Source organism: Perognathus longimembris, chromosome 25, assembly GCF_023159225.1.
Source record: "Perognathus longimembris pacificus isolate PPM17 chromosome 25, ASM2315922v1, whole genome shotgun sequence".
Lineage (NCBI taxonomy): Eukaryota > Metazoa > Chordata > Mammalia > Rodentia > Heteromyidae > Perognathus > Perognathus longimembris.
In genome coordinates, this window is record NC_063185.1 from 15,251,959 (window position 1) to 15,264,459 (window position 12,501).

Sequence of the window (12,501 nt, forward strand, 5' to 3'; positions counted from 1 at the left end):
TGAAGCAGCTCAAAGCAAAGGGAGAAGTCTGTAAAGCATCCACCACGCCTCACCCTATTGGGGATTGGAAATCGGCCCCCACCCCCAGCCCTACCTAGCCTAGGAGCATTACATCCCTCCCCATGAGGCTCAGGCGCCTGGCTCACCTTGCCAACAGGCACGTGATGGTATTCCTGACTCCAGGAAGACAAAAGACACTGCCACACTGGGCCCTCTAAAGAAACCAGAGACCAGCAGCTCCTCTGGGATGGGACTGGGCAGGGAGGCCAAGCAGCTCCTTGGGTTACCAGGTCTTTGTCTGCAAAGCTGTGGTATCCAGTGTCTGCCAGGTGCCATAGCTGATGACAGAAGATGAAAGGCCCATGCTTTTTCTCTGCAGCTCCACTTTCAAGCCTCTTAGACCAAGACCACAGGAGTGCCTCTGCTGTCCTGCCCATCTGTAAGCTGGCACCTTAGAAAATTGTTTCGCTTCCTAAGTAGGACCTGGCTGTATCACGAGCACACTGCTAATCCTCAGGACCCAGCACAGTGCCTACCACAAAATAGATATTTTTTTCCCCAAATATCTATCACCCCTCAGTGTTAGAAATATCAACAGAGGCTTGTCTTAATAACAGATTTGGAGGTTGGGAGCGTAGTGGGAGGTCATGTGCTTAACATGTACCAGGCCCTGGTTCAAATCCCACTACTCCATGTCATTTACTTGTATAGACTAAAGTATAGATTATATACTGTTTACAGATTATGGCAAGAAAGATACACAAAAAAGTTACCGTAGGATAAGACTAGCTGCCTTGGGATGGGATTTGGGGTGATTTTTCACTTGACTACCCTTTTCTGCCTTCTGAATATCAATCCAGATGAATGTATTATGTAGTGGTTTTGTTGGTGGTGGTCGTGGGGCTTGAACTCAGGGCCTGGGCGCTGTCCCCAAGCTCTTTTTGCTCAAGACAAGCACTTTACCACTTTGAGCCACAGTGCCACTTCTGGTTTTCTGGTGGTTTATTGGAGATAAGACTTTCTTGCCTGTGCTGGCTTTGAACTTCAACCCTTAGATCTCAACTGCCTAAGTAGCTAGATTTACAGGTGTGAGCCACCAGCACTCGGCTGAAAATTTTTTTTTACTTCAAGAAATAAATTTGCATTGTCCAAAAAGAAATGTACTCATTACTTGACTTACAAAACTAACCTTAGTGCATCACCATTTATTAAACCACTTTTAAAAATTAAAATAAAGTTGACATAACACAAACTCTTGCTGTAATCTAGAGAAAGATAGTCCCCAGTTTTATTAACTTTACACAAGTTTGCAAAATGAAATTTTAAAAAACAAAGTAATTGGCCTCAAGTGAATCCACTCCTAATCTAATTAATCTGATTCCATGGGGGCAGGTTTCTCTGCCTTTTACAAAGTCCAGTGATTCTTAGACAAGCGGTAAGTTGAGAAACCTTAGTAGGGGTTCAGTGATGAAGCACCGCCAAAAAGGAGCCAGTAGTGTTTTATCTGAGGTGACTGGTTTATCACTATACTTACCCTCCCTGTAATCTTCCACTCAAGGAACCAAGGTGGTTGCAGAATTGTGGGGGTACAGGCTGGAGATGATCTTTATTTATCCACAATTTGAAACCCATGTCAGAAAGGATTGGCCCTACAGTTTCTTTAGTATGTGTGTGAGAAGGGAGCCTCTGGCTCCAGAGCTCTCCAGAGCAGAGGAGGCCAGGAGAGGCCTCATTCTAACTTCAGGCACTCTGTAATTGAAACCTCTTGTTCCACCAAAGGAGGAAACAAACACAAATACTTTCCCATAGCAAACAGCTGCTGAAGAGCAGAGCTGAGGCTACAACCTCAATGGCTCCTGCCATTACAGCCCAGTTACGGAAGCTTGACCCACTATTCCAATGCCAGGAACATTTTCTGGTTTACATCTGTTCCCAGCATACTATCTTCCAGAGAAACTAAAAGCATGGAGTTCTAGCAGTCTGGATGAGAAAGTCTAGTCATGGAGAATCTACTTCCAGAAATGAATCCCCTTTGTAAATGGAGTCTTTATTGCTTTCACACATTCACAGGATTCCTTTAAGATGCTTTCTCAGTATAGCAAAATGGCTCATGTCATGAGGCTGAGATATGAGGATTGTGGTTCAAAGCCAGCCCAGGCAGGAAAGAAAGTTCGTGAGACTTTTTGTGTGTGTGCTCCAGTCCTGGGGCTTGAACTCAGGGCCTGGGCTCTGTCCCTGAGCCTTTCTGTGCTCAAGGCTAGTTTTCTATCACATGAGCTTCCTGTGGTTGCCTCAAACCATGGCAAAGAAGAAAGGGGCTTGTGCATGGATGGTCTTCCTTCAGAAGAAAGGCTCTCTGCCTAAACTTCATTCATTCCACAAGGCCAGCTTTAATCCCTTCTAAGGGAAGTTGTCCTCCAGGACCAAATTACCTTGCACTAGGTCATTTAAGAGGTAAGGAGCCTCTTAAAGGTCTTTTTTTTTTTTTCCAATTCTACATTGCCACACTGGGGAATCAGACATCTAGGACACAAACCCTTGGGAGATATATTCAGACACATCCAATCCTAGCAGCAGTTTTATACATAACAAAAGCAATATTTACAAAACCATTTGGTGTAAACCAAATGTATAGCTCATTGAGGGGAAAGGGAAAGAGGGTGAGGGGAGGCAGGGGAAAATGAGGATGTAACAAGTTGAACAAGAAATGTACTCACTGCCTGACATATGAAGCTGTAAGCCCTCTGTACATCACTTTGACAATAAATAAGCAAATATTAAAAAAATAAAATACTCAGCCAGGCACTGGTGGCTCATACCTGTAAATATAGCTATTCCTGAGTCTGAGACCTAGAGGATTAAGATATAAAGCCAGCCCAAGCAGAAAAATCTGTAAGACTGTCTCCAAATTACCAGCAAAATACCGAACTAGAGATGTGGCTCAAGCGGTAGAACGCCAGCGGTGAGCGAGCGAGCAGAGTAGGAGATTGAGCCTGGGGTGTGAAATATTCACTTAATCTGAATAGGGTGTGCTTTACTTCATATAAATCACCACACAAAAAGCATAACCACATGGTAATGCCTGTAGCGGGGTGCCAGTCCATTCCTGGGGGACCTCATATAGCTTCTTCACAGCCACCCGATCACTGCCAAGGCTGAAGCAGCAGAGGGAGGTGCTAGGAGGGGAGCCAGGAATGTTGCAAGATCCCTGACCCCATGATTTATTTGACCACAACCCCATCGTATCTTGAAGGCTGCTCGTCGAGTTCCTTGCCTCTACCTGGGCTAGTAAAGGCCTCCTTTGGAAAGCTGCTGTGGCGGCTTTGAGGTTAAGTGTGGTGACCACCCCTTAGGTGGTCACCTTAGGTGGTCACCTTAGCCTTTTGGCTATCTGCACCCCCTTGCCATCACAAACCCAGGTGGAATTGGAAGGTCTTGTCAAGCCCAAGTGAGGCAGGGACTGAGAGGTGACACTGCCTAAATCAGTGTTGCCAGGAACTAAGGGAAACTTACATATTGCAGTCACAGCAACCCTATGAGCTGTTTATTATATTACTTCATTTTATAGGAGGGATTGCCAGGCTGCCATGGACTAGGTGACCTGTCCCAGACCACATGTCAGTGATTGGTGGAATTTGAACTCAAGCCTGGTTAACTCACTTCAGATAATTCAGAGCATCTTATAATGGCTACACTCTGTCCCACTCATTCTCAAAAGACGCCCCCCACTACCCTCCTTTCTACTTGAGTGGCTACACCCAATGCAGAGGAGGTAGGTAGAGGAACAGAGAACTGCTCTACAGCCCAGGCAGGCCCCCAAGCACTATCAGTGTGACTGGTCTGGCCAGCAGGTGGTGCCAGAGGGCCAGGCTGGCTGTCTCAGAAGTCTCCCAGGCTGCCCTTTTAGCCTGGAAGCTCATTGAGTTTCTCCAGATGTCCCCTGGCAGCAGCCTCAGGCCATCTGGGCTACAGTGTCCCTCTCTGAAAAGAGTTTACAAAGGCAAGGCTAGCTGGGGCAGGGATAGGCCAGGGCAGTGTAGAGCTTTTGGATGACAAAACAATGCAGTTAATGATTATCATCAGCTATGCACCCCCCCCCCCACCCCTGTGCCCTTTGGCTCTTATGGAGCCCTAACAAAGTTTTGGCATCAGTAAACTGGGCAGACACCAGAGAGGCCATTCTCTTCTGTCTGCAGCCCAGCAGCCAGCTGACTCTACACAGGGTTCTAGGCTGGCCCCAAGTTGCATTCCAGGGAGCAGAATGGGGTGATATCAATGAGGCAAGGTCAAGTGTGACTAGCACTCTACCACTTGATCCACAGCTCCTCTTCTGGTTTCTGTTTTGTTGTTTGTAGTTTATTGGAGATAATTTGAGTTTCATAGACTTTCCTGCCTGGGCTGGCTTCGAACCATAATCCTCAGATCCCAGTCTCCTGAGTAGCTAGGGTAAGAGGCATGAGTCACTTGCACCCAGTAGAGTCTCGCTCTTGCTAGGCAGGTGCTCTACCACTTGAATCATCACTCCAGCCCTGCTTTTGCTAGTATATGTGTTACTAGGGCTTACACTTGGCCTCATGTTCTCACTTGGCTTTTTCGCTTATAGCTGGCACACGACCATTGGGGCTATGTCTCCAGTTCTAGCTTTTCTGCTGGTTAACTGGAGACAAACCTTTCAGATTTGTCTGCTTGGGCTAAACTCTGATCCTCAGATCTCAGACTCTCAAGTGGCTAGGATTATAGCCATGGGCCACCTGTGCCTAGCATACCTCTTCACAATAGCTAGCATCTCTTCCTGTCTCCATCATGGCACAGCACCAAGGTGAAAAGGAGAACCTCGTGCAGGAGCTTCGAATCCACAAGCTCTGCCTCAACATCTGTGTTGGGGAGAGCAGACAGACTGACCTGGCAGCTACGGTGCAGATCTCCATGTTTTGCAAAGCTATATCAACTGTCAGATCCTTTGGCGTCAAGAGAAATGAAGGGATTGATGTCTACGGCACAGTCTGTGGGGCAAAGGCAGAAGCAATCTTGGAGAAAGGTCTGGAGGTACAGGAGTATGAATTAGGGGGGAAAAAAAGACAAAACTTCTCACTGGAATAATTTGGCTTTGGGATCCAAGAACACATTGGTCTGGACATCAAATACGACCTAAGCACTGGACTTCTATGTGGTGCTGGCCAGGTTTCAGCATCGCAGACAAGAAGTGCGAGACAGGCTGCAATGGGGCCAAACACAGAAGCAGCAAAGAGGCAGCCATGTGCTGGTTCCAGCAGAAGTACGATGGGGCCATCCAACCTAGCAAATAAATCCCCATTTCTATCCAAAGGCCAATGAAATCTTCTCAATGAGAGGAAAAAAAAGTATTTAGTTAGCACCATTGTACCCCACAGAATATGAAACAAGAAAAAAATGAGTTATCTGTTCCTAAGGAGAATAACTTCTAGTGGGTGAAATGTGGTAAGCACAAACAGAATGCTAGGTGGGTAAATACGTGGAAAATCACCTTAGCTACTCAGGAGGCTGAGATCTGAGGATCACAGAAAACTCTGAGATTCCTATCTCCAATTAACCAGCAAAATGCCAGAAGTGGGCCAGGCGCAGGTGGCTCACGCCTGTTATCCTGACTGCTCAAGAGGCTGAGATTTGAGGATCATAGTCTGAAGCCAGACCAGGCAGAAAAGTACCCACAAGACACTCCAGTTAATCACTCAAAAACCAGAAGTGGCCCCATGGCTCAAGTAGTAGAGCACTACCTTGAGTACAAAGAAGCTCAGGGCCACAAACAGGGGCATGCTGTGTAGTCTTGGGCATGCTGTGTAGTCTTAGGCTGCTGAATGCTGACCAAATGAAGTCCAACTTTCTCACGATGTCCTACAAAACTCCTCATGCTTTGCTTATCTGATTTGCTCTCATCTCACTCTCACCCATTCATTAAATTCTAATGATGTTGACTTGAATATTCTGGAACATACCAAGCTCCTCCTTAGAGCCTTGCACACACCCTGGTACACCTCTCCCTGATTAGGTAGGATTATAGGCATAAGGCAAAACTTCTTAAGAGAGTTTGGAGTATGTCAAGGATAATGGAGAAAAAGAGAAAGGTGTGCTTGCAGGTCTGGCTACTTACTGGATGTGTACAGGGTAAGAGAAATGCATGTCAAGAACAGTGTGAGCACACACTGAGAAACACCAGATTGGCTGGAAACCAGGAACTGTTCCACATGTTAAGTCATGTGAGTCACCAGTAGGCTGCTGGATGCATATATAACTGGAGAGGCTCAGGGGAGAAACTGGCCTAAAAACATAAATTGAGGCTCTTTTGCAAACGGGTGGGATTTGATCCGAAGAGCAAGGTAGGAAGGAGACTAGCCAGGAGATCTGGAACACAGGTGTCAAGAAGGTTGAAGGAGCCGGGCACTGGTGACTCATGCCTGTAAAAGAACAAAACAACAACAAAAACTAACCTGAGCAGCTCTGAAGAGAGACAAGTAATTGCAGGAAATTATCTAAAACATTAATAGGAATCCTCTTAGGAGTAATGTTGAAGGTATTTATACTTTTGTAGCAATTTACTGCAGTTTATGCTTTATATTAAAAGTAGAAAAGGTTAAAGATGGGGGCTGGGCACGTGGCTAAGTGGTAGAGTGCTTGCCTAGCATGCATGAAACCGAGTTTGGTTCCTCAGTACCACAAACAAAAAAAGCCAGAAGTGGCACTGTGGCTCAAATGATAGAGCATGTTCTAGACTTTGCACTTGTGACGCCTCACTATACCTTATAATGTAGCTTTTTCTCAAGGCAAATTTGATCTTAAGGCTTACACTTTGCCAGGACTACAAAACCTGGTTACCATGCCATCACCAGGCCCCCAGGCTCCACTGCCACAGTGGAGCAATTCTACAATCACTGCAAAAGCCTAGATCAAATGACAAGAGCCAGATCAGCAGATATCCCTTGAGCATTCTCAACAGCTGTCAATGAGACCTTTCACTGTGGTCTTCCCAAGTGCTCCCCAAATCAAGGAACACTTTACTCCCTTTCCTATCAAAACCCTGGTCCTTGACTTCCCCTAATGGGAATTCCATTTGCTGATAGTGCAGCCTAATACTGCACCAAAAAACCTTGGTAGGCCAAGGTGGTAGATGCATAGCATGTGTTAAGGCCCTGGGTTGGGAAGTGTTTGCTAAATCATCTCTTAGAACACATACAGTACAGTCCAACAGTTCCCCCCGCCCCCATAATACTATGGATGGTTGAGGAGATGGTACACCATGGCTAAGGTTATCTCTAGAATGACCCCGAAAGAAAGGGCTGAAGGCCTGTTTCAGGTGGTGGAGCACATGCCTAGCAAGTGAAGTTTTGAGTTCAAACTCCAGCATCAGAAGAGCAATTTCCAGGCTAAAAGCAGCAAAAGTACGAGTGAATGAGCTGCTGCTTTAGCAAGTGTTGTAGGCAGAGAAAACACTTCTCCCAACCCGGTAAGGATCCCAATACCTTACAACCCACCCAAATGAAATGGGGTTTGAATTTGCCATTTGAAGCAAAAATGTGGTCTTTTTCAGCACTGCATCACTGGCTACAATTTCTTCTTTTAGCTCTTGGGAGTAATTCTGGCCCACAGGGCAAGATCTGGGATTTGTAGCACATTCCACTGTTATTACATCTTTGTTATACTAAATTCAAACATAACTCACATTTCCTTTCTTCTAATGTATATTCTGGATCAACCTCAAACTATTTACAAGGTCAGCAATGCGTTCAAGACAAAATGCTGTTGTAGTAACACACCATTGTTCTGTACGGGGCAGTATTTGTGCAATTACTAACATGTAAAAAAAGCAAAAACATGAAGAACTAAGCCCACAGCAGACAACATGGAATAGTACCAGGGAATACAAAGGGGGAAACACTGGCATAGAAAGACACAGCCTGACAATGGAGGGAAGGTGAGAGGAGGGCACACAAACAGTGGAAAGCAGATGAAACAGTAGAGCAGAGGCCCATCAGCAGCACTGGACATTGGTGAAAAGTGAACTAAGCATCTCAAGGGCAGTGATGGAAGGGAGGGAACAAGACAGAGAGGGAACAGCTGACATTAAGCAAAAGGAAAGAAATGTACATATCACTCGATCTGGAAGAATTTGTGAACGTTCGTAGAACTTTTTATGTTAAAAAAAAAAGATACAATCTGAGCTCAGCTGCTCTAGAGCTCTGCACAGTATGCCAGCACTCAACATAAAGGGATGGTGCTAGGGGATAGGTACAGGTGGCTCCTGGCTATCATTCTATGGAGGACAGGATATTTCTGCCAAGGACCATTTGGGTATTTATATACTCAGCCATATAAAAAGATCAATACAGGTTGCAGGCAGCCAACAAGAAACACTCAAGAAACATGCATGTCTGGTCCATCATCTACCAAATGATTTCAGCAGCTTTTATGGCTCACTGTTTGGATATTCTCTATGTAGCTACTGGGTGTGGGGGGGGGGGGCTGAGATGGGGAAGACCATAGTTGGAAGGCAGCTAAGGCAAAAAAAAAAAAAAAAAAAAAGGTTGAGGCCACAGGCTCATGCCTATAATCCTAGCTACCCAGGAGGCTGAGATCTGAGGATCTTGGTTCAAAGCTAGACAAGACTCCATTCCAATGAAAAGAAAATGAGGCCTGCCTAACATTCTAGGAAGTGAAAAGCAGGAAATCTGAGGTTCAGGTAGGAAGTGAGACTCTACCTAAAAAATAACCAGCACAAAAAAAGGCCTGGAAAAAGAGGGCTGGAGGCATGACTAAGTAGACTCTCTGCATAGCAAACATAGGACCAAGTTCAAACCTCAGTCCTCACCATGGACTGAACTAAGCAAGACTATTAAGAAACTGGGTCATGACCTCACAGGGCCATGAGAGGATCTATTCTACCCCTTACCCAGAAGTTTGTTGGCCTGACCTCTGTGTAGGCTTCATGGGGCAACCTGGGATCCAGATGCTCAGCAGAACTCAAATCAACAGTCTTGGATACTGGTCAAGCTAGTCTTCAGGTTGCTGATTAAGCAAACTCCAGCCAAGGGAATTTTGGTTCTTACAGAACCAGAACACCAATAGCTATTCCCAGCCAGGTGCCATTGGCTCATGCCTATAGTCCTATTCAGTAAGCTCAGATCTGAGGATCACAATTCCAAGTCAGCCCAGGCAGGAAAGCCTGTGAGACTCTTGATCTCCAGTTAACCACCAAAAGGCTAGAAGTGGAGCCTGTGTCTTACATATTAGAGTGTAGCCTTGAGAAAAAGAATAAACAAACAACAACAAAAAACCTCAACAGCTCAGTGCAGTGCTCAAATCCTGAGTTTAAATCTTAGGAAGAGCACACAAAAAAAAATGGTAGGGTTTAAATGGAGAGACGTTACATTACATTGAAAGAAACCATGCAACTTACATACATGGATGAAAATATCACAAAACTATTTTGTACAATTACAGTATGTTAATAAAAATGTTTAAGCTGGGTGCAGGTGGCTCACTCCTGTAATCCTAGCTACACCGGAGACTGAAATCTGAGGATCACAGTTCAAAGCCAGCCAAGGCAGAAAAGGTCCACTGAGACTCTTTATCTCCAGTAAACTTCTCAGAAAAAGTAGGAAGTGGCGCTGTGGCTCAAGTGGTAGAGGGCTAGCCTTGAGCAGAGGCTCAGGGACAGTGCCCAGGCCCTGAGTTCAAGCCTCAGGGCCAGGAAAAGTTTTAAAAAGCAGAAATAAAATATATTTACAATCTTAAGACATAAAGCTTAAGTGAAGCAGATATGAAGATTACCAGGCAGTCCCAAATACATGATCACTTTGATAAAGGTTATTTATTACAATACTGATACAATTAAGTTATAAAGTTTATAAAGGCTAAAATATTCAAAGAATGTGTAAGAACTGATTAAGGCATTAATGAAAACAGTTTTAGCCCCTGGCAACAGAACCTCAAAACAACAGTTGTTTACTAAATTTAAAGTCCATTCCTAGGAACAGATTTATGGTTGAAGGTAAAAAAAATTATACAGGACAGGTCAAGCACAGAAACAAAGAGTAATGTAATACATTTATTACCCAAACTAATGAACCACCACCATCCATCACCACATAACCCAGTTTTCTTAAATTTATATAGTTTGGAAAGAGTAATTCTTAACCCTAGATATAACAAATGAGAATCACAAGAATCTTGAAATTATTTTGAGGATTTTGGTTCTTACAGAACTGTGGTACAGAACCAAAGGCTGAAGTTTGCCCAGGCCCTCCTCCAAATAATTTAAATCAAGATTTTCACACATATCAAGACAGAAAACTACAGAGGTAACTTTTTTCCCCTACTAAGAAAAGTCTGGAAAAAACTAGAATACTGATTATGTTATACTTTCATTTAAACAAAACTACTACACCAAATATTTAATATGTAGCCAAGAAAAGGGGAAAAGAACCATCAGTGTAGAAGTAGGGAAAAAGAGTGAAAGGGATGAGGAAAGGCTGGTCAATAGTTAAACAGAAGTGGTTCTGGTGTGCTGGTGGAGAGTAACTAAAGTTAACAGTAAAGTGCTATAAATTTCAAAAATCCAGCATGATTTTTAAGTTTTTACCACAGATGATAAATGCTCAAGAAAATAGTTGGTTAACCTGATTTAAACATTACACAATGTATGCATCAAAACATTATAGAACCTTATTAATCTGTACATTTTTGCCATTACCAGTTAATTTTTTTAATTATGTAATTAAAAAATCCTGTTTGGTGATCTGAGGATTGAGACTTGAAGCTAGCCTGGATGGGAGACTCCATGAGACCCTTACCTCCAATTAACCACCAGAAAGCCAGAATTGGAGCTATGGCTCAAGTGCTAGAGCAAAAAAATTCACCAAGGGCTGGGAATATGGCCTAGCGGCAAGAGTGCTTGCCTCGTATACACGAAGCCCTAGCCCTGGGTTCCATTCCTCAGCACCACATATATAGAAAAGGCCAGAAGAGGGGCTGGGGAAGAGTGCCTGCCTGGTAAGTGCAAGGCCCTAAGTGGCGTTGTGGCTCAAGTGGCAAAGTGCTACCCTTGAACAACAAAGAAGCCAGGGACAGTGCTCAGGCCGAGTTCAAGGCCCAGGACTGGCAAAAAAAAAAAAAGTTCACCAATAGCACCCAGGCCCTCAAGCCCAAAGACCAGCACACACATAAGAAGTTTGATGAAGAAAACGAACCCAAGCAACAAGCATATTTTACAAATTTTGTTTCAAGCAAACTTCTGTCAACACTCAGTACACAGAGTATTCAGAATACTTCATCTTTGTTTTATGCTGAAGATAAAACCCAGGGATGTGTATGTTAGGCAAGTGATGGACGAGCTACACCTAGCTCACAACACTGTTCTGGACAATCGTCTGTTCTTATAGAACTAAGTTTTTGTGTGTTGTGTGCTTGCTAGGCAAGAACTGTACTTATCCATGCCAGGAAAACTTTTATTTTTATTTTTTGTCTGATACAGCACTTGATGCTTTTTGCTCATTGTCTCTACCAACTGAGCCATACCCTCCAGCCCCGTTTTTTTAATGAATTAAGATATCTTTTTCCCCCAATGCTAGGGATTCCACCAAAGGCCTTTCCCATGCTACACAAATGTTCTACCACTGAGCTACTTCCTCCCACCCAAACAAGTAGCTTTGAAGATTGTGAACATCTTATTCTAATGTTACTTTTTGAGAAATTAGCATCATCCAACTTAGTAATCAATTCCCATCTAACTATAATTGTATATTTTCATAAAAAGCACTATACTTACCAATGCAATTTCCTTCCTCTTCTCTTAAGCAGGTAGGACACTCTAACTTTCTACTTAGAAATGGAAACGCCCAGTCATTTTAACTGGACAACTATGCAAGAACCAAGCAATTTTTGCCACAAACCCCATTCTGCTAACAAAGACTGAATTTGTGGATGACAGCCCCATAGGTCAATTAGAAGATTCTTATAAAATCAACTCTTATCACAGAACCTGAAAAATATCTGCTAAGTGTCCAGAACACTTAAATATTGCTCAGTCAAGAAGAAAGGACTTAATATAACAAAGAGAAGGGAAAGAAAGGACAATGAAAACCTATTTTTTAATAAAAGGCTCAAACTTGGTACCTGCTGCTTTTACCCACTGCGTAGGTCTCTACCAACAGAGCCATGTCTCAACCCCTACAAAGGACTTTTTATTTGGACAATAACTTCATAAGCCACCAGATAAAGTTTCAATGAGATCAAAGAAAGAATAAAGTGGACATTAGAAAATTAACTCCAACTATAAATAGACACTTCCAAACTGTGTATATGGTATTTCATTTGCGCTGAAGGGAAATATTGTAATTTCTGTCAGTTTCAAACTTAACACAGTACAAAGTGAGGAAACATTTATTTATCACACTCACATAGTAATGGTTAAGCATCTGGAAGTGTACCCAGGTAGCTTAAAATATCAAATATTAATTTCCACAGAACTAT

General features: G+C 43.6%; 1 pseudogene; it reads left to right on the forward strand.

Annotated features, from left to right (window-relative positions):
- Window positions 1-4,773: 4,773 nt before the first annotated feature.
- Window positions 4,774-5,306, forward strand: LOC125342177 (annotated as a pseudogene).
- The last annotated feature ends 7,195 nt before the right edge of the window (window positions 5,307-12,501 follow it).